Source organism: Lutra lutra, chromosome 3 (assembly GCF_902655055.1).
Source record: "Lutra lutra chromosome 3, mLutLut1.2, whole genome shotgun sequence".
Taxonomy (NCBI): domain Eukaryota; kingdom Metazoa; phylum Chordata; class Mammalia; order Carnivora; family Mustelidae; genus Lutra; species Lutra lutra.
This window is the reverse complement of record NC_062280.1, coordinates 76,144,148-76,165,549: the sequence shown is the minus strand read 5'-3', so window position 1 is coordinate 76,165,549 and position 21,402 is coordinate 76,144,148. Positions and strand designations below refer to the sequence as shown.

The 21,402-nt window shown below is 38.8% G+C and overlaps 1 protein-coding gene across 4 annotated transcripts in view; it reads left to right on the top strand.

The window, feature by feature from the left end:
• Positions 1–21,402, top strand: part of ZNF385B (zinc finger protein 385B) — a 402,524-nt gene that overhangs the window by 72,860 nt on the left and 308,262 nt on the right. For all 4 annotated transcript variants that reach the window (XM_047722313.1, XM_047722315.1, XM_047722316.1 and 1 more), the window contains exon 2: positions 20,827–20,978. The gene's annotated coding sequence lies outside the window, so the exon portion shown is untranslated. The remainder of the gene's footprint in view (positions 1–20,826; positions 20,979–21,402) is intronic.

The following is a 21,402-nucleotide window of genomic DNA, read 5'->3' as shown; positions in this document are numbered from 1 at the left end:
TTCTAAGAAACAATTTACTTCTTTCTTTTCCATTCTATTGCTACATAAATGCAAATTTACTGAATCAGAGTCTACAGAGGTAGAGCTGGGACATATGGATTTTGGTAAAAGCTCCCTGAGTGATTTTGTTGTGTGTCTCTATTAAACACAGTTGTATTGGAGGTTCATTTCTTTCTGACAAAGAGGTCTACATCAGTCAGTAACAACTTAATGTGAAATAATTTAGAGATAGGTTCAGAAGGAAGCATAGGAGACCAGAAAAGCAATTTATGGGAAGGCAAAAGAGGGACATTCTTGCAAAGCAAATAGAGTCTCTTTTCAATCTTGTCCAGTCACTGTAAGGATGGGAGGAGCTTACTTAGATCCATAGCTAACAGCTTTACAGGGAATTTTCTTTCCTTCTCAATCATCATAACCAGACTAAGCTCTTTTTTTTTTTTTTAAGATTTTATTTATTTGACAGAGATCACAAGTGGGCAGAGAGGCAAGCAGAGAGAGAGAGAGAGAGAGAGAGAGAGAGAGAGAGGAGGAAGCAGGCTCCCCACAGAGCAGAGAGCCCGATGTGGGACTCGATCCCAGGACCCTGAGATCATGACCTGAGCCGAAGGCAGAGGCTTAACCGCTGAGCCACCCAGGTGCCCCAGACTAAGCTCTTGAATGCCTCTCTTGGATCTACTCAAGAATCTTTGCTGAGCCTGTTGTCATGGGACATAATACCTCATTATTCATCATCACAGAGTAATTTCAAAACAAAAATTGTTTTTTAACCTTTGTTCTAATCTTAGATATAGAGGGTTGAGTTAATTACTCTCCTCAAGTCATGGCATGTTAACACTCATCGCTTGTTCGTGAGAGACTGCTTTCTTGGATTTATTTATTTTCCTCTATTCCCATTTCTTCCCCTCTCATCCCCAATAGGCAAACATTCTTGTGTGTTTGGCATAAGTCCTTCTAAAATTACCCCAATATACTTTGAATTGTTTACTACTTTAGTACATTCCTCATCTGGGTCTTTGAGGTGAGAGGAGAGAGAAAGAAAAAGAACTTGATAGGTGTTTCAATGCATTTTTTTTGAACAGACAGACATTTGTGTTTGAAAGATGGTCCGTTTCAAATTGCTTGAGGTTCTTCCTTAATTTTTCTTGGTGTTATAATCCTATATTGTTTTTTTAAAAGATTTTATTTATTTGATAGACAGAGATCACAAGCAGGCAGAGAGGCAGGCAGAGAGAGAGAGAGAGAGGAAGAAGCAGGCTCCCCTCTGAGCAGAAAGACCGACGCGGGGCTCGATCCCAGAGCCCTGGGATCATGACCTGAGCCGAAGGCAGAGGCTTTAACCCACTGAGCCACCTAGGCGCCCCAATCCTATATTAATTTTTCTTGTTGAAGTAAATGTAGTGTTCCAAGAGTTCAAACTAACAAATCTAGTCTAGCCCAAGTAGTTGAAACCTACCATGCACTGCTCCATCTTGCCTGTCACTTTCACCACAATCCCTACGTACTTAGGAGGGTTGACTGCCAGCAACTGATAAAGCAAAAACACCTTCTACCCACTTATGCATTTGAAAATGTGAAATTGGTCCAAAGTCCACTTTGGTTACCAGTAGGTAAAGATTTGGGTGACTAAACAAATTGCATACAGGCTGCTCTTTTTCTAAGTCTTTTCTGAATGTAAATCAGAGTGATTTTAACAAACAACTTCATAATTTTGAAATTAAGAAACTCTAAAAATAGTTGGGGGAATATGCTTCATGAACAGTTTATAGAGTAAATTTAGCAATTTTGCTTAGTGACAACAAAGAAATTTGGTTTTCTTTATCTTTCCACTTTTCTCCTATGATAGAATTAAGTCAGAGTCAGTCATTTCCTTTGTGGGGAGAGGGAAGAGGGGATAGTAAGAAAATAAATACTTTAAATATCATTAAATGGAACATCAGAAGCAGTGCAGATATTTGTCAAAGAACAGTTTTTAAGATCAATTTTAATAGGACAAAGACCATTTAAAAGAAAATCAATATGGAAAGAATAGTTAGAAGAGGCAATAAATTAAAAAATTCAACAAAATCAAGATACTTGTCATCGGACTCTTAGTCTGCACCTCCCTTTCTTGGGTCACCTTCACCTGCCTTCTCTATTTCATATCAGTTCTACTTAGCAGTGGAGTGATGACATAATGAACATGGATATTCTTCTTTCTTTTGAAACCTGCAAGGCTGTTCTTACCCCCAGGAGTATCAGGACACTGATTTTCAATAAGGCATTTTATTTTTTTCTCTCTGAGAAGTTTCTGATTTTGACTTATAATCAAAATCTGACAATCTCAGTTGTTCTGATATTTGAGTCCTTGTGGCCTGTTCTCATCATTGTCTTTTATATACCTGACCTTCTTCTCGGTAATTGGGTCATCTTCTGCCTGTGGTACCTTTGGGATTAATTTGCCCAACAGGGCTTGTGGGGTCATTGCCTGGCAGCCATATCACACCCACTGAAACTGTCAGCTTCAAATCTTGACCTGGTGTTCTAAATTCTTAAAGGAGCCTTGAGAATTGCTTTTTTTCTCACATTACTCTTAAGTACAGTATGCTTGCTGTGTGCTTTGACCCAATAGAATACAATCCCTTGTCTATATCTTTGTTCCCTATTAGTGACAGTACCTCACAATAGGATAACTACAAGGGGGAGATAAGAACCTGCCTAAGGACCAGTTAAAATTACCCGTAGAAGGTATTGACTTCAAAGCCACTGATGTCTCCATATTAACTGTTACCTAAGTGCATTGTTATGTGTGTGTGCCCACTAGACTATTGCATTTTCAATTATTCCAGACCAAGTTTTAAAATACTGTAACAGAAGAAAAGAATGAAAATCACATTACTGTCAAAAGCTACACTTCCTAGTGTGAAAAAGTAATCATCAGGGCTGGAATCCTTATAGGAAACTTTTTATTCTATTATTAAATACCCACAGATGTTAAAATGTTGTACATACTGCTCAACTAATATAACTCTTTTGACTTTTGAAAGGACAAATGAGAAATGATACCTAAGCTTGGTTCCAAGAATTAATTACAGTGCCATTCCTTTATCTAACAGTTGCTCAGAGTTCCACAGGCAATTTGGATTTCAGCTTCAGAATGGTGATGTAGATAAACCTCTAGTATCCACATTTTGTAGATGAAGTAAAGAAAAGAAGTTGACTGGAGAAGCTGGATTGCAGTTATTTACTGAATGTGTGTTCTGCTTCTCTAGAGTCACAGCACAAAAAGGAAAGCTGGGTGGACTGGTCCTCCTGTCTCTGATAAGATTATACAGGAATGGTCTCCAAGATGTAGTCCATTTCAGGAAGTTGAGGAGGAGAATGGTTCATCATCATGGCCTTTAAGACTTTTGTCTTTTGACTTCATACTGACTTTATAAGTGATTAATCTACTACCTTTAAGATATTTTTCTTTTGCCAGTGAGATGTATACTTTCATGTATTTTCTTATTACTAATTTGTGCCCCTTCTTTTTAGCTTAAAGAAGTCCTTTTAACTTTTCTTTTAAAGCCAGTTTAGTGGTGATGAAATCCTTTAGTTTTTGCTTAGAAAACTCTAGAAAACTCTTCTCTCCTTTAGTCCTAAGTAACATTGCTGGATGGGGTATTCTTGATTAGATTTTTTTTTCTTTCAGCATTTTGAAGTTATCATGCTACTCTCTGCTGGCCTGCAAAGTTTATGCTGAAAAATCTGCTTAGAGTCTTAAGGAGATTCCCTTGTATGAAACAAACTGTTTTTTTTTTGTTTTGTTTTGTTTTGTTTTTTGTTTTTTTTTGCTTTTTCTTGCTACTTTTAAGATTCTCTTCTTGTCTTTAACTTTTGATGTTTTAATTAAGTGTGTTTTGGTTTGGATTGCTTTGGATTCATCTTTTTTGAAACTCTCTAGGCCTCCCAGATCTGAATATCTGTTTCTTTTCCAGGTTAGGGAAATTTCAAGCCATTATTTCTTCAGATAAGTTTTCTGCCTCTTTATCTCTCTCTCTTCTTCTTCTTCTGGCACTGTTGTAATGCAAATGTTAGTCAGTTTGATGTTTTCCAATAAGTCCTTTAAGCTATTTTTACTTACTTTTGTTCTTTTTTTCTTTTTGCTTCCCTGATGGATAAGTTCCTCTGCTCTGTCTTTGAGTTCACTGAGAACTATGCAGTCTTCTTGACAGTGAGGAAGTCTGGAGTCCATTTGTCCTGTGCCCTGCCTAAGTCAGCAGCAGTCAGGTGAGAAAATTTCTGCTTCATCTAGTCTCCTGCTGAAACCCTCTGGTGTATTTTTCAGTTTAGTTACTGTATTCTTTAATTTCATTTTTTCTCTTGGAACTTTTCAATATTTTCTGCCCCTTTGTTGAAGTTTTCACTGTGTTCATCTGTTCTTCTGAATTCAGTGAGTGTCTCTGTAGCCATTATTTGGAACTCTGTATCAGGTAAAATATTTATCTCTACTTCATTAACATTTTTTTGGGGGGGTTTATCTTGTTCTTTTGTTTGGAACGTGTTCCTCTGTTTCTTCATTTTGCTTGACATTCTGTGTTGGTTTCTATGCATTAGATAAGACAACCACTTCTTCCAGTCTTGGAAGTAGAAGCCTTGTGTAGTTGAACTTTATTATTGAGTCCTGTCCTAGCTTTTTGTTGTGTCTTGAACTTTTTTGATTGTCCAAACAGCCTATTTTATTTTTAATTGCTCCCAGCAGTTGAGGTTATTCCCTATTAAAGGTATTCACGTCACTGTTTCTCTTCTTTAGAACACCTTGTTATAGTTACGTTTGATTCATATCAGAAGGTGAAAATTGGCATCTTGTTCATCAAATTGCAGGTAAATATAATCAATTTAAGAGCTCAGAAATGATGTTTTCATATAATTGAGCTCTTATCAAGTATGTACTGTTTAACCAGAATTCTGTGAGAATAGTATGTACACTTAAAAAGACTAGAAATAAACAAAATGTGAGGGGCACCTGGGTGCTCAATTGGTTAAGTGGCTGCCTTTGGCTCAGGTCGTGATCCTAGAGTCCTGGGATTGAGTCCAGAATCAGGCTCCCTGCTCAGCAGGGAGTCTGTTTCTCCCTCTCCCTCTGCCCTCCCTCCACTTATGCTCTCTCTCAAATAAATAAATAAAATCTTAAAAAAAAAAAGAAAGAAACAAAATGTGGCTAACTTTGAATAGTGGGAACATGGAGGATTTTCCTCCAATGTTTCTCTGCTCTTTATAGTTCCCCAAATTTCTAGAATGATACATTATTTTTAAAATGAGTAAAAAAAATCCAGTATATGTAAAAATGTATCTAGATGGTATATAAAGGGATTATGACTGGAACTAAAACTAAACTATGTGATGTGGTCTCTTTAACTATAATTTTCCATGTAGCAAAACCCAAAAAATGCCATTCTTATTTGTAAACTTTTTAAGATTATCTAAGAATTCAGTGAACTGAGATCTGTCCTTGATGGATGGATCTGGCTTGGGTGGAGCCATCTACTAAAGGGCTGCATTTTCTTCCATGCCCGGGACGATGCAATAACAGGTCCCTCAAGGAGCCAGGAAAGCTTGTTCTTGCTTCACATAACGATTCAGCTGTTGAATGCTGGAATGGCTTCCAGGCTTGCTCTGGATAGTGTTCAAGGTCGCATTCCTGCCCTGGCAATGCTGTAGGAAGAGTAGGGCTGCAACATCTACCCTTGCCTAGGTCTTTATGTTTTGAGGTTTTCTCACCTGACTGCTGCTGACTTAGGCAGGGCACAGGACAAATGGACTCCAGACTTCCTCACTGTAAAGAAGACTGCATAGCTCAACAAGCATTGTCCTCTCTTATGGCTAGAGGTATACCTTATGTACCTTTTTAAAGCAAAGAATTACAGTCAATAATAGCCTAAGGCTAAAACCTAATACATCAGTAAAAATAATTTTTTTTTTTTAATTTAACAGGTAGAGATCACAAGTAGGCAGCGAGACAGGCAGAGAGGAGGATGCAGGCTCCCCGCTGAACAGAGAGCCCGATGCAGGGCTTGATCCCAGGACGCTGGGATCATGACCTGACCCAAAGGCAGAGGCTTTAACCCACTGAGCCACCCAGGTGCCCCCAAAATAACTTTTGAGATAGGGAAACAGAAAATTATATATTATGAGTTTAAGTATTATTTAATCATTTCTCTTGGAGGTAATAATTTTGAGGTAGCAAAACTAGACTTTTGCCTTTACTTCATTCTCAGAAGATGAAGAGAATTCCCAAATAGGATTTTCTTTTTTTGTAGACAGGTTCATGTCCTAATGGAATTAAGAAATAAAAACTAAATATAGTGCTTCAGGGTTATTTGTGTAATATCATGAAAGTTAGTACACCCCAGAGTTCTACAGAGATTAGAATTCTGATCTGATTTTTATCACAACATTGTTAAACTGTTTTTAAATATTTGTACCTCAAAATAAGCATGTTTCCTTTATAGCTCTATAGGTAGTGCTAGGTTTAGTTGTCAGTCAGTTTCTCTATATAACTAATTGAAAATTTTTAGTATTTTTTAATCTAATATTAATAGCTTTCATAATTAACATTATGACAACATTTTGTCCTTGCAATAAGAAACATGCATTTTTCCTTCTACTGATAGAATCTCAATGTATTAAGCATACAAGGATATTTTCAACCCTGGCATTATCTGAAATGCACATATATATTTGAAATTGATATTCTGACAGAAAAGAATATAATTCTTATTACTGTTATTTATTGATATGTATATGATGGTAATTGGGACCACTCAGAACATCAAAGGTGCCAGAAAAGACATTGGTCTACATAGTCTTTCAACTATTTAGCCCTCTTAAAGCCAAGATTTACAATCTATCATAATGAATTAGAATAAAACAACCTTGTTTTATTTACATTTAGGTAACTCAAATGTCCTACCCTATTTACCCATCACATTACCTAGTTCAAAACATTTCAAATCTCTACCCTACTCGATGCAAGAATTTCAATATTTTACCAGCCTGTCCTTCTTACATATTTTTTCGAATCCCTAAAGTCTTGTAGCAGTAGTTTTTCAACATCTTAAGTAACTGTCTCGTTCTGAGCCACAACCTTTTTTTTTTTTTTTTGCCAGTCACTAATATCCTTTAGCACTGTGCTGCAGTCTATGATGTATGGTTTTATCCCAGGTGCCATTCCAGGCTCTTGTACAATTCCCTAACGTAGTAGAAAGATTAGCTGTGATATTTGCATGATTTTACTAATAGCTTTGGGTTTAAAAAAAAAAAAAAGGAAAATCGGGGAATCACACAGTTGTTATTAGATACCGAGGTTCTGTGAGTTTGTAGACTAAAGCCCTCTGTAAGCATTCTCTATTATGCAGAATCTTCTCTGTCCAATCTCAGGCCTATCTGTCTGTTTCAGGGATCAGTTTACCTCCTAATAGAGGGAATGCCTGGAACACGTCTCTCATACCTGGATTATAGGTCCCTTGTGCCCCAGGCCCAGAGACAATCACAGGCTCATCCCTCTCTGTGTCTACATCTTGCCACTCTAAATCTTTTGGAAAGACTGACAGTGGGAATGTCTCTTCCTTTTGTGGTAACACTATACCCATCCAGAGAGGTGTGGTCTTTCTTTAGCTCCAAAGATAATTCAGAGCAACAGTAGTTTCCCCAAAGCTGAGTTTATTAATCTGGAATGACCCCCAATATGGGACTTATACAGGATAATCCAATTTGAGCTTCAGCAATCCCAGGCCATTCTTCTGTCTAAGGTAAGATGCATTCACATCCTTCCTGTGGCTTCCAGTCTTCACTGATCTCTCGTGGTTTTTTGCTTGAACAAGAAAACACATTCATCTCCTAGTGTCTAACCAAAACACTTTCAGAGACAATACAATTTAAATCCACTTATAGGAAAGAAATATTCTGTGAAAGAAAAGATAATTTGCAGAGATGCAGCTGTGCCACAATGAAGACAACCTTTTATATGATTATGAAAAGCAGATTAAGGTCTTTGGAGCCTTATTATCTGCAGTCTCCATTATAGAACAGAGTGCATGGTTTACCTACACATATTCACATACTCAGAAGATCAAAAGATCTTCCAGGATGTTTTCTCTGAAACAAAGGAGTAGTGCTCCCCCAAAACTGAATTCACATCTTTTTCTCAAGGGAAACAAACTGCAAGAAGCATTTAAATGTCAGTTTTTCTTACTCAGTAATTAGTGTCAAAATCTCTTGGGATTCACATTAGGCCAGGACACCCCATTACAATCTGCTTCACTAACACTCAGCAAAGTGCCAGTAGGTGATCAGAAAAAAAAATATCTGATACTGATGAACTGTCTAGTAAAATAGAAAACTAAGCAGTAATTTCAATCCAATGTAATAAAGCTAACGTGCTGTAGAAGTATGCTGAGTACTCTGGGAACTGTTATGCAAAGAATCTCCACAGTCACTCTCAGGAACAATGAGCAGCAGAGGGATTGCTTCTTCTGGTTTATTTTAAGCTCTTTATTTTATTCATTCTTTTGGCTGCCATAGGGCCAAAAGATAGTGTGTTGTATATAGTCAATGTTTAATAAATAATTGCCTAGTTGATTTGAACTAATTATAGCCTTCCGTATCTGGATCCTATTATGAAATAGTAAAATATTCCACAAAATGCACCTTTATACTGCTGACTCTTTTTTTTTTTAAAGATTTTATTTATTTATTTGACACAGAGAGAGAGAGAGAGATCACAAGTAGGCAGAGAGGGAGTGGGGAAGCAGGCTCCCTGCCAAGCAGAGAGCCCGATGCAGGCCCAATCCCAGGACCCTGAGACCACGACCCAAGCCGAAGGCAGAGGCCCTACCCAGTGAGCCACCCAGGCACCCCTACTGCTGACCTCTTAATCTTCCCTGAAACTCTGTATTTGGGGGAAGTGTGTTGTTTGTAGTCTGGTGCCCAATAACTTGGCTATTTTTTATCATCCTTTAAAATAAAAGTTTAGAAGTCAGGGACAGACATTGGCAACATAGTGAACTGGGCGAGAATCAGTGTCAGAGTCCTGAGTCTTCCCAATTTGTGTGTTTTTATCTTGCCCAACCCTTTCCTCTATACCCAGTGCTCCATTCTCTCCAAAAGTTGAGGAGCGAGCAGAGGTCATATGGATGTTAGTACAAGTGTGCTCATGTTAGTATATGACTTGCTCCCCAGGAGAATTTGAACTTTAAATTTTGTTTTCAGTTCAAGGATGAAGGAGTTTGCCCAAATAATTGGGATTTTAGTTTGCAAATGAGTGGTTGTATTTTTTTTTTTCCTTTTGGGAATGCATGGTTATTGCTGTTTTGGAAATCTCAAGGTGTAAACAGCTATGTACTCAGCCCACCTATAAACTGAAATTATGGGAAAACATTGACCTTGGTTACTGTGTTTACAACCCGTGCTACACACCACACACATAAACAATGCATTCATTTATTCAAATATTTATTGAGGCCCACTTTGTACTAAACATAGTCTTAGATGCTGAGGATACAAAGACAAAGTACTGTTCTTATCCTAAAGGAACCTGAAATCTAGCAAGGAAGGAAACTGTAGACTTTTCCACAGACTTTATCACACTTGGTTGTAGTTTCCTATTTTCTCTTCTGTATTTCTCATTAGACTACAGAGTCCCTTCAGGCTGACATCTCATCTACCCTGTTCACTACTATTCCCCTAGCATCAAGTCCTCTGCCCAGATAGTCAATAAACTTGAGTGAATAACTAAAGCTGTATAAATATAAAACTAATAATAAAAATAATTAAAATGTTGCTATAAGGGCTGGGTTCCAGGCTTGCTATGCAAAGACAGTGCTTCAGGAATGCAGAGATAGAAGAAACCCTGGCAAGAGGAGCATCATGAGGACGTCAAGAAAAATGAGGAGTGAAGAGAGGACTCACTTAGATTTGGCAGTTAGACAGTGTTGATAGTGACTTTTCAAAGAGAAGGACTACATCTGGAAAAGGGTTATCATCCAGGTTGTTATAGGTTAAGGAATGAATTAGAATTGGATAAAACTGGTTGACTTGAGTTGGGAAATGAAATAATAAATCCATGGGGTGGGCAGAGTCTTTCATACTGACGTAGAAGTGAAGAAATCTCTTCTCATATTCCCTATCTGCTATGGCAACTTTGTGTGAAGGGATGTACGTTCCATGTGCCTAAAGGAGACGTCTTTACCTCTGAATCAGTTTTCTGATTTATCATAATTATTATCATAAATTTTCTACTTATTATAAAAAACAATTGGATAACTACACAGGTGAGAACCAGGCTTGAGAGAAAGTCAAGTAATAAAGTTTCCTGACACACCATATCCTAGTCATTTAAAAGTCACTCCTTTAGATAGTGACTGGCTGTCCTATCAGTTCTTTCCCTCAAAAGCAGCAACTCAGGGACCAGCTTTCTCATTCCTTGATCTGTTCCAAAATACCTTATTCTTTCCTGGCTGTTAAATGATTGGCCATCTAATCCGTTAAAATCATACAAAAAGAGCATAGAATACCTGAACTAGCTCTGGCTTCTCTTATCCCCTGCTATGTTTGCATGGCATTCCAAAGCAGAATGCTGCCCACTGCTCAGTTTAAAATTGGATACCCCTGAAGGTCCTTCTGCCCTATGCAGGTGAAACATGTAATTTAAGATAGTCTGTTCAAAACAAAACAAAACAAACAAAACAAAACTTCAAAATAGAAAGTGAGATTTTTCTTTCTTCTTCCACTTAAACTCACTGTTACCTTCCCCTTAGCCAGAAAACTGACATTATAAATATCACTGCCATACATATTATAAGCCTAGAAATTATACGGTCTCAGGCCAAAATTAAATGTTGGGATTCTGATATCTTTTTTTTGATTTTTTTTTTTATTTTTTTCAGCATAACAGTATTCATTATTTTTGCACCACACCCAGTGCTCCATGCAATCCGTGCCCTCTACAATACCCACCACCTGGTGCCCCCAACCTCCCACCCCCCACCCCTTCAAAATTCTCAGATCGTTTTTCAGAGTCCATAGTCTCTCATGGTTCACCTCCCATTCCAATTTCCCTCAACTCCCTTCTCCTCTCCATCTCCCCTTGTCCTCCATGCTATTTGTTATGCTCCACAAATAAGTGAAACCATATGATAATTGACTCTCTCTGCTTGACTTATTTCACTCAGCATAATCTCTTCCAGTCCCGTCCATGTTGCTACAAAACTTGGGGATTCATCCTTTCTTTCTTTTTTTTTTTTTTTTTTTTTTTACAGCTTTATAAACATATATTTTTATCCCCAGGGGTACAGGTCTGCGAATCGCCAGGTTTACACACTTCACAACACTCACCATAGCACATACCCTCCCCGATATCCATAACCCCACCCCCTCTCCCAACCCCCTCCCCCCCATCAACCCTCAGTTTGTTTTGTGAGATTAAGAGTCACTTATGGTTTGTCTCCCTCCCAATCCCATCTTGTTTCATTTACTCTTCTCCTACCCCCTCGACCCCCCATGTTGCATCTCCTCTCCCTCATATCAGGGAGATCATATGATAGTTGTCTTTCTCCGATTGACTTATTTCGCTAAGCATGATACCCTCTAGTTCCATCCACGTCGTCGCAAATGGCAAGATTTCATTTCTTTTGATGGCTGCATAGTATTCCATTGTGTATATATACCGCATCTTCTTTATCCATTCGTCTGTAGATGGACATCTAGGTTCTTTCCATAGTTTGGCTATTGTAGACATTGCTGCTATAAACATTCGGGTGCACGTGCCCCTTCGGATCACTATGTTTGTATCTTTAGGGTAAATACCCAGCAGAGCAATTGCTGGGTCATAGGGTAGTTCTATTTTCAACATTTTGAGGAACCTCCATGCTGTTTTCCAGAGTGGTTGCGCCAGCTTGCATTCCCACCAACAGTGTAGGAGGGTTCCCCTTTCTCCGCATCCTCGCCAGCATCTGTCATTTCCTGACTTGTTAATTTTAGCCATTCTGACTGGTGTGAGGTGATATCTCATGGTGGTTTTGATTTGTATTTCCCTGATGCCGAGTGATATGGAGCACTTTTTCATGTGTCTGTTGGCCATCTGGATGTCTTCTTTGCAGAAATGTCTGTTCATGTCCTCTGCCCATTTCTTCATTGGATTATTTGTTCTTTGGGTGTTGAGTTTGCTAAGTTCTTTATAGATTTTGGACACTAGCCCTTTATCTGATATGTCATTTGCAAATATCTTCTCCCATTCTGTCAGTTGTCTTTTGGTTTTGTTCACTGTTTCCTTTGCTGTGCAAAAGCTTTTGATCTTGATAAAATCCCAAAAGTTCATTTTTGCCCTTGCTTCCCTTGCCTTTGGTGATGTTCCTAGGAAGATGTTGCTGCGGCTGACGTCGAAGAGGTTGCTGCCTGTGTTCTCCTCAAGGATTTTGATGGATTCCTTTCTCACATTGAGATCCTTCATCCATTTTGAGTCTATTTTCGTGTGTGGTGTAAGGAAATGATCCAATTTCATTTTTCTGCATGTGGCTGTCCAATTTTCCCAACACCATTTATTGAAGAGGCTGTCTTTTTTCCATTGGACATTCTTTCCTGCTTTGTCGAAGATGAGTTGACCATAGAGTTGAGGGTCCATTTCTGGGCTCTCTATTCTGTTCCATTGATCTATGTGTCTGTTTTTGTGCCAGTACCATGCTGTCTTGATGATGACAGCTTTGTAATAGAGCTTGAAGTCCGGAATTGTGATGCCACCAACTTTGGCTTTCTTTTTCAATATTCCTTTGGCTATTCGAGGTCTTTTCTGGTTCCATATAAATTTTAGGATTATTTGTTCCATTTCTTTGAAAAAAATGGATGGTACTTTGATAGGAATTGCATTAAATGTGTAGATTGCTTTAGGTAGCATAGACATTTTCACAATATTTATTCTTCCAATCCAGGAGCATGGAACATTTTTCCATTTCTTTGTGTCTTCCTCAATTTCTTTCATGAGTACTTTATAGTTTTCTGAGTATAGATTCTTAGTCTCTTTGGTTAGGTTTATTCCTAGGTATCTTATAGTTTTGGGTGCAATTGTAAATGGGATGGACTCCTTAATTTCTCTTTCTTCTGTCTTGTTGTTGGTGTAGAGAAATGCAACTGATTTCTGTGCATTGATTTTATATCCTGACACTTTACTGAATTCCTGTACAAGTTCTAGCAGTTTTGGAGTGGAGTCTTTTGGGTTTTCCACATATAGTATCATATCATCTGCAAAGAGTGATATTTTGACTTCTTCTTTGCCGATTTGGATGCCTTTAATTTCCTTTTGTTGTCTGATTGCTGAGGCTAGGACTTCTAGTACTATGTTGAATAGCAGTGGTGATAACGGACATCCCTGCCGTGTTCCTGACCTTAGCGGAAAAGCTTTCAGTTTTTCTCCATTGAGAATGATATTTGCGGTGGGTTTTTCATAGATGGCTTTGATAATATTGAGGTATGTGCCGTCTATCCCTACACTTTGAAGAGTTTTGATCAGGAAGGGATGCTGTACTTTGTCAAATGCTTTTTCAGCATCTATGGAGAGTATCATATGGTTCTTGTTCTTTCTTTTATTAATGTGTTGTATCACATTGATTGATTTGCGGATGTTGAACCAGCCTTGCAGGCCTGGAATAAATCCCACTTGGTCGTGGTGAATAATCCTTTTAACGTACTGTTGAATCCTATTGGCTAGTATTTTGGCGAGAATTTTTGCATCTGTGTTCATCAAGGATATTGGTCTGTAGTTCTCTTTTTTGTTGGGATCCTTGTCTGGTTTTGGGATCAAGGTGGTGCTGGCCTCATAAAATGAGTTTGGAAGTTTTCCTTCTATTGCTATTTTTTGGAACAGTTTCAGGAGAATAGGAATTAGTTCCTCTTTAAATGTTTGGTAGAATTCCCCCGGGAAGCCGTCTGGCCCTGGGCTTTTGTTTGTTTGGAGATTTTTGATGACTGTTTCAATCTCCTTACTGGTTATGGGTCTGTTCAGGCTTTCTATTTCTTCCTGGTTCAGTTGTGGTAGTTTATATGTCTCTAGGAATGCATTCATTTCTTCCAGATTGTCAAATTTGTTGGCGTAGAGTTGCTCATAGTATGTTCTTATAATTGTCTGTATTTCTTTGGTGTTCGTTGTGATCTCTCCTCTTTCATTCATGATTTTATTTATTTGGGTCCTCTCTCTTTTCTTTTTGATAAGTCTGGCCAGGGGTTTATCAATCTTTTTAATTCTTTCAAAGAACCAGCTCCTAGTTTCGTTGATTTGTTCTATTGTTTTTTTGGTTTCTATTTCATTGATTTCTGCTCTGATCTTTATGATTTCTCTTCTCCTGCTGGGTTTAGGGTTTCTTTCTTGTTCTTTCTCCAGCTCCTTTAGGTGTAGGGTTAGGTTGTGTACCTGAGACCTTTCTTGTTTCTTGAGAAAGGCTTGTACCGCTATATATTTTCCTCTCAGGACGGCCTTTGTTGTGTCCCACAGATTCTGAACCCTTGTGTTTTCATTATCATTTGTTTCCATAAATTTTTTCAATTCTTCTTTGATTTCCTGGTTGACCCATTCATTCTTTAGAAGGATGCTGTTTAGTCTCCATGTATTTGGGTTCTTTCCAAATTTCCTCTTGTTATTGAGTTCTAGCTTTAGAGCATTGTGGTCTGAAAATATGCAGGGAATGATCCCAATCTTTTGATACCGGTTGAGACTTGATTTAGGACCAAGAATGTGATCTATTCTGGAGAATGTTCCATGTGCACTAGAGAAGAATGTGTATTCTGTTGCTTTGGGATGAAATGTTCTGAATATATCTGTGATGTCCATCTGGTCCAGTGTGTCATTTAAGGCCTTGATTTCCTTGTTGATCTTTTGCTTGGATGATCTGTCCATTTCAGTGAGGGGAGTGTTAAAATCCCCTACTATTATTGTATTCTTGTCGATGTGTTTCTTTGATTTTGTTATTAATTGGTTTATATAGTTGGCTGCTCCCACGTTAGGGGCATAGATATTTAAAATTGTTAGATCTTCTTGTTGGACAGTTCCTTTGAGTATGATATAGTGTCCTTCCTCATCTCTTATTATAATCTTTGGCTTAAAATCTAATTGATCTGATATAAGGATTGCCACTCCTGCTTTCTTCTGATGTCCATTAGCATGGTAAATTCTTTTCCACCCCCTCACTTTAAACCTGGAGGTGTCTTCGGGTGTAAGATGAGTTTCTTGTAGGCAACATATAGATGGTTTTTGTTTTTTTATCCATTCTGATACCCTGTGTCTTTTGATTGGGGCATTTAGCCCATTAACATTCAGGGTAAGTATTGAGAGATATGAATTTAGTGCCATTGTATTGCCTGTAAGGTGACTGTTATTGTATATTGTCTCTGTTTCTTTCTGATCTACTACTTTTAGGGTCTCTCTTTGCTTAGAGGACCCCTTTCAATATTTCCTGTAGAGCTGGTTTGGTATTTGCAAATTCTTTCAGTTTTTGTTTGTCCTGGAAGCTTTTAATCTCTCTTTCTATTTTCAATGATAGCCTAGCTGGATATAGTATTCTTGGCTGCATGTTTTTCTCATTTAGTACTCTGAATATATCATGCCAGCTCTTTCTGGCCTGCCAGGTCTCTGTGGATAAGTCTGCTGCCAATCTAATATTTTTACCATTGTACGTTACAGACTTCTTTTCCCGGGCTGCTTTCAGGATCTTTTCTTTGTCACTAAGACTTGTCAATTTTACTATTAGGTGACGGGGTGTGGACCTATTCTTATTGATTTTGAGGGGGGTTCTCTGAACCTCCTGGATTTTGATGCTTGTTCCCTTTGCCATATTGGGGAAATTCTCTCCAATAATTCTCTCCAATATACCTTCTGCTCCCCTCTCTGTTTCCTCTTCTTCTGGAATCCCAATTATTCTAATGTTGTTTCGTCTTATGGTGTCACTTATCTCTCGAATTCTCCCCTCGTGGTCCAGTAGCTGTTTGTCCCTCTTTTGCTCAGCTTCTTTATTCTCTGTCATTTGGTCTTCTATATCGCTAATTCTTTCTTCTGCCTCATTTATCCTAGCAGTGAGAGCCTCCATTTTTTATTGCACCTCATTAATAGCTTTTTTGATTTCAACTTGGTTAGATTTTAGTTCTTTTATTTCTCCAGAAAGGGCTTTTATATCTCCCGAGAGGGTTGCTTTAATATCTTCCATGCCTTTTTCAAGCCCGGCTAGAACCTTGAGAATCATCATTCTGAACTCTATATCTGACATATTACCAATTTCTGTATTGATTAGGTCCCTAGCCTTTGGTATTGCCTCTTGTTCTTTTTTTTGTTGTGAATTTTTCCGCCTTGTCATTTTGTTCAGATAAGAGTTTATGAAGGAGCAAGTAAAATACTAAAAGGGTGGCAACAACCCCAGGAAAATATGCTTTAGCCAAATCAGAAGAGATCCTGAATTGTGAGGGGGGAGAAAGGGGATAAAAAGGGGTTCAGAAAGAAAGAAAAGAAAAAAAAAACTATTAAAAAAAAGCCGATAAAGAAAAAATATAAAAAGAGGAAAAAATATATATATATTAGATAAACTATTTAAAAAACGTTAAAAAAAGAAAACGGTATAAGTTAAAAAAAATTTAGCAGAAGAAGAGAAAAAGAAAAAAAATTGAAAAAGAAAAAAAAATTAAATTAACTGCAAGGCTAAAAAATCATGGGGAGAAAGCCATGAGTTCCGTGCTTTGCTTTCTTCTCCTCTGGAATTCCGCCGTTCTCCTTGGTAGGTGAACTTGGTCCTGGCTGGGTTTCCCGTAGATCTTCTGGGGGAGGGGCCCGTTGTAGTGATTCTCAAGCGTCTTTGCCCCAGGCGGAGTTGCACCGCCCTTACCCGGGGCCACGCTGAGTCATCCGCTCGGGTTCGCTTTCGGGAGCTTTTGTTCCCTGAGCGCTCTCCGTAGAGTCCGGAGGACGGGAATGAAGATGGCAGCCTCCGGGTCTCCGGCCCGGAGGAGCCGAGAGCCCGGGGCCCCACTCCTCAGTGCGCCCTCAGAGAACAGCGCCAAATGACTCCCGTCACCCTGGCCTCCGGCCGCGCTCCGAGCTGACCGAGCCTGCGACCGGTCCAAGGCAACCCTGAGCTGAGAGTCACTCCTCGGCTCTGTCTCTGCAGCCGGCTTCCCCGTTCTAATACCGGTAAGCTCTGCGACACTGAGACACCCCCGATCCTTCTGCGACCCTGCGGGACCTGAGGTCGCGCTTACCCCGCCTGGGCTTCACCCCAGTTAAGCCTCTGGAGCGATGTCCCTCCGCGGAACAGACTTTTAAAAGTCCTGATTTTGCTCCGTTGCTCCGCCGCTCGCCGGGAGCCGGCCCCTCCCCCCACGGTCTATCTTCCCGTCGCTTTGGATTCACTTCTCCGCCAGTCCTACCTTGCAGAAAGTGGTTGATTTTCTGTTTCTGGAATTGCTGTTCTTCTTCTCTTCAATCTCCCGTTGGATTTGTAGGTGTTTGCAATCTTTAGATAAGCTATTTAGCTGATCTCCTGCTACCCGAAGTAGTCTCAGCCTGCTACTTCTCCGACATCTTGACTCCTCCCTCCGGGATTCTGATATCTTGCCTCTCTACTACCTCTGGGTCTTCTTCTCAAAACCTCTGGAATGAAATTTATTCTGGTTGAAAGTGGCTCTTAACAGGAGCTGCAGGTATTTTTCCCGAGAGGGGAAAAGTGTGAAGCCGGAGCTAGGACTAATAAATTGGGACATGGTGCCTGCTAGGCAATGCATCCTTCCTAGAGTGACCTATGGATGTGGTGTTGGAGGCTTGGGGGAACATCTGTAAGTGAGAGTAACTCTGGGAGAAAATAAAATAGGGATAAAGATTATAAAGGATGCTGGTATTCTGAAGAAGTTTACAGGAGAATTCTAAAATGGCCATTCATTTCGTCTTAAGGGTTTCTTTCTTACTAGTTAAAATATGCATAGACAATGAATTTTGGAACATACACACACAAAAAAAAATTAAATTTAAAAAATAAAATAAAATATTTATCTTTAAGTCTAAAATGTAATATATTTCTAAGACAGATGGCAATTAGAAAGTCACAAGTAAGCTGGTTTTATCTGTTATAAGGTAATACAAAGAAGTCATTTTTTAGATTTCAAGTTTAAAATGGAACATTGTGATGCAGATCTTATTTCTGTGAAACATCGTGTGTTAATTGACAACGTGGGCAAGGCCAGCCACCTCCAAGTTGGGTTAAATTTCCAAATGAAAGTGTCATCAGTCCTCAGCTGAGTCAAGGATTTTGGTTGCTTGAGTTGAAATATAACACTTAGATTTCAATGATTCATTGAGCTGGTATCTGACCTAGCCTTGAAGGGTTAGAAATGATTGGTTTTCCTCATGTTTTACAATGGATTAGTTTTCTAGGTAGGGCATAATATATTAATGATGAGCTCATTTTAAAATTATTTATCTCTATTCAGATAATTCCTATGATGAATTTTAATATTTTGAGAGGACATAAAGTATAGTATGTTTGAACATAACTTTTGTGTGTCACTGATATTTTCCAAAGTTTTATGAGAAAAATAGCTTTGTGATACCATAATGTTTTAGATTTAAGGAATAAAAGCAAAAATATTAATGTATACGCAGTTAAATCACATTTTAATTATAACAGAATTATTTTCTGCAACTCAGCTATGGGACTTGCTTAAACCTGATTTATGTATAATTTGAATAAATTTAAAAATAAATTTTGTGAAAAAGAGTTCCTTAAAATGGTGACATCAGGATAAAATATTTATGGGACAAATAGGATTTACATATCAAAATTAGCAATTTTCTTTATTTTTTTTGAAAGACTTTATTTATTTATTTGAGAGAGATAGAGTAAGAGAGAAAAAGCATGAGCAGGGAGAGGGGCAGAGGGAGAAGCAGATTGCCCACTGAGCAGGAAGCCCAACGCAGGGCTCGATCCCAGAATCCCGGGATCATGACTAAGACAAAGGCAGACGCTTAACTTACTGAGCCACTCAGGCACCCCTGTTATCATTATTCTAACAACTCACTGCAGGTTAGGATTTAGCCTACAGTATAATGCACAGTGGCTCTTTGCAATAGGGTGTACGGGTATAAATAAGAAGTTCTTCTTGGCACACTGTATGCATAGAATCAACCTCTATCTTTATGGTCATGCCCTGTGCTATAACTCATTTTCTGATTTTTAAACATTCAACAAGTGAACACCCCTAATGAGGAATAGTCTGTAGCTGCTCCTTTCTCCTCATACAGCTCTCAGCCAACTTGAACCAACAGAACTGCTCAAAGCCAAATGTCTTTCCATCTCTTGAGTTTTCCTCATAGGCAAGAATCCCTCACAAGCCATAATCCTTTCTCTATCTGAATTCTTCATTCCTCATGGCACAATATTATTCACCTCAGCCAATTCTTTCTAATGCATACTCCTTTTCCCTTAGTTTTCACCCAATTATTGCATGAATATTTTTCTCTTCTTTCTTGTAGGAGAGTGTCTTTTTAGTTGAGAACCAGAAGCATTGCCATAATCACACTGATAAGTATGTGTGAGGTAATAGAAAATATATTTGGTCTCTGTCCCTAGTTTCTGGTACAGAGCTTTTCCTAAAACCCTTATGATTTCCTGAGTGTTAAGAACACTAGGAACATCTTTTGTTCTAATATTTGGTCTTTGACCCTGGTTCCTGACACAGGGCTCCTGAAACACTTGTAATTTCTTGAGTGATAGGAATGTCTTTTTGTCCCAGTGAGGCAACTCTGGGTGGGCTTCTGGGTGGCCTTGCAAAAGGGCTGGCCACCAAGCCATGAGTAGGAGCTTGGACTTTTCAGCCCTACCCCTGATTCTCTTGAAAAGGAGAGGGGCTGAAAATGGAGTAAATGATCAATCATGCCAACTTGATGAAACTTCCAAAAAATCCCAAATGAACAGAGTTCAGAGGCTTCTAGGTTCATGGACATGTGGAGGTGCTGGGAGAGTGACACACCCAGAGAGGGCATGGAAACTCCACGCTCTTCCCCCATCCCTTGCTCTACACATCTCTTCCATTTGGATGTTCATCTGTATTCTCTATTATATCCTTTTACTAATAAACTGATAAATAATAAGTAAACTCTTTTCCTGTGTTCTATAGTCACCTTAACAAATTGATCAAACTTAAGGAGGGGGTCATTGGAACCTCTGTGGGTTGGTCAGAAGAAGCACAGGTGACAGGCTGGGCTTGAGAGGTGTCTGAAGTGTGTGTGTGTGTGTGTGTGTGTGTGTGTGTGTTGGGGAGATAGTCTTGTGGGATTGAGTCCTTAACCTGGGGGATCTGATGCTCTCTTTGGATACACAGCGTCAGAATTGAATTACGGTGAAGGACACCCAGCTGGTGTCACAGGGAATTGCTGGGCTTGGGGAAAAACCACCTCCACACATATGGTGACCAGAAGTGTCAGAGGTAAAGTGTTCTGTGTGACTAAGAAAGTGACTTTCCTCCTTAGGAAGGAAAAATTTGAGTTTTTCTAATAAAGTATAAAAATGCGGGTAATAGTGGTATTAAATAAAATCTAAAATTTACGTATGTTAAGGTGGAACTGTGAAAGTAAAAAGCCAAAGCCATCTTCATCAGGTGGAGGTTCTTGAGGTACTGAAAAGTCTCCTTTAAAATCTTCAATGAGTCATGATTGAGCACCATACTCTTATCTAACTGATGAAAAAAAATCAGTACTTAAACAAAATTGTATCTTAGTCTGCTATACTCTTTATCTATTTTTCGATTACTAGTTTACCATTTACTGTATTTCTTTACTTTTTATTTCAGATGTTCTGCATTTCAACCCCATCAAAAATTAAATTGATATTTATGGGCTAATCTGGAAACCTAAATACAGTTTGTTTCACTACAACTATAAGAAAATATGTTCAACTTCCCATTGGCTGACTTATAAAGGGACTTCTGGACTACAACTTAATGTAAGTTGCAGACAGACTGTGTTTTGATCTTTGTTATTCACCTCCTCCCCAGGTTAAGGCATAGGTCTATTGGCAAATGCTCATGTATTATATATACTTTGTGCCTATACATACCCTTTTTCACAATTCTGGGTTCATAAGCTTTATTCTTTCCTTCAGTGGGTATTTCTTTTTTTTTTTAAGATTTTTTATTTATTTGACAGAGAGAGATCACAAGTAGACAGAGAGGCAGGCAGAGAGAGAGGGAGGGAAGCAGGCTCCCTGCCGAGCAGAGAGCCCAATGTGGGACTCGATCCCAGGACCCTGAGATCATGACCTGAGCTGAAGGCAGCGGCTTAACCCACTGAGCCACCCAGGCGCCCCTTCAGTGGGTATTTCAATGCCTATTATGTAAAAAGTACAGGTCTAGGCCCAAGGGACATCA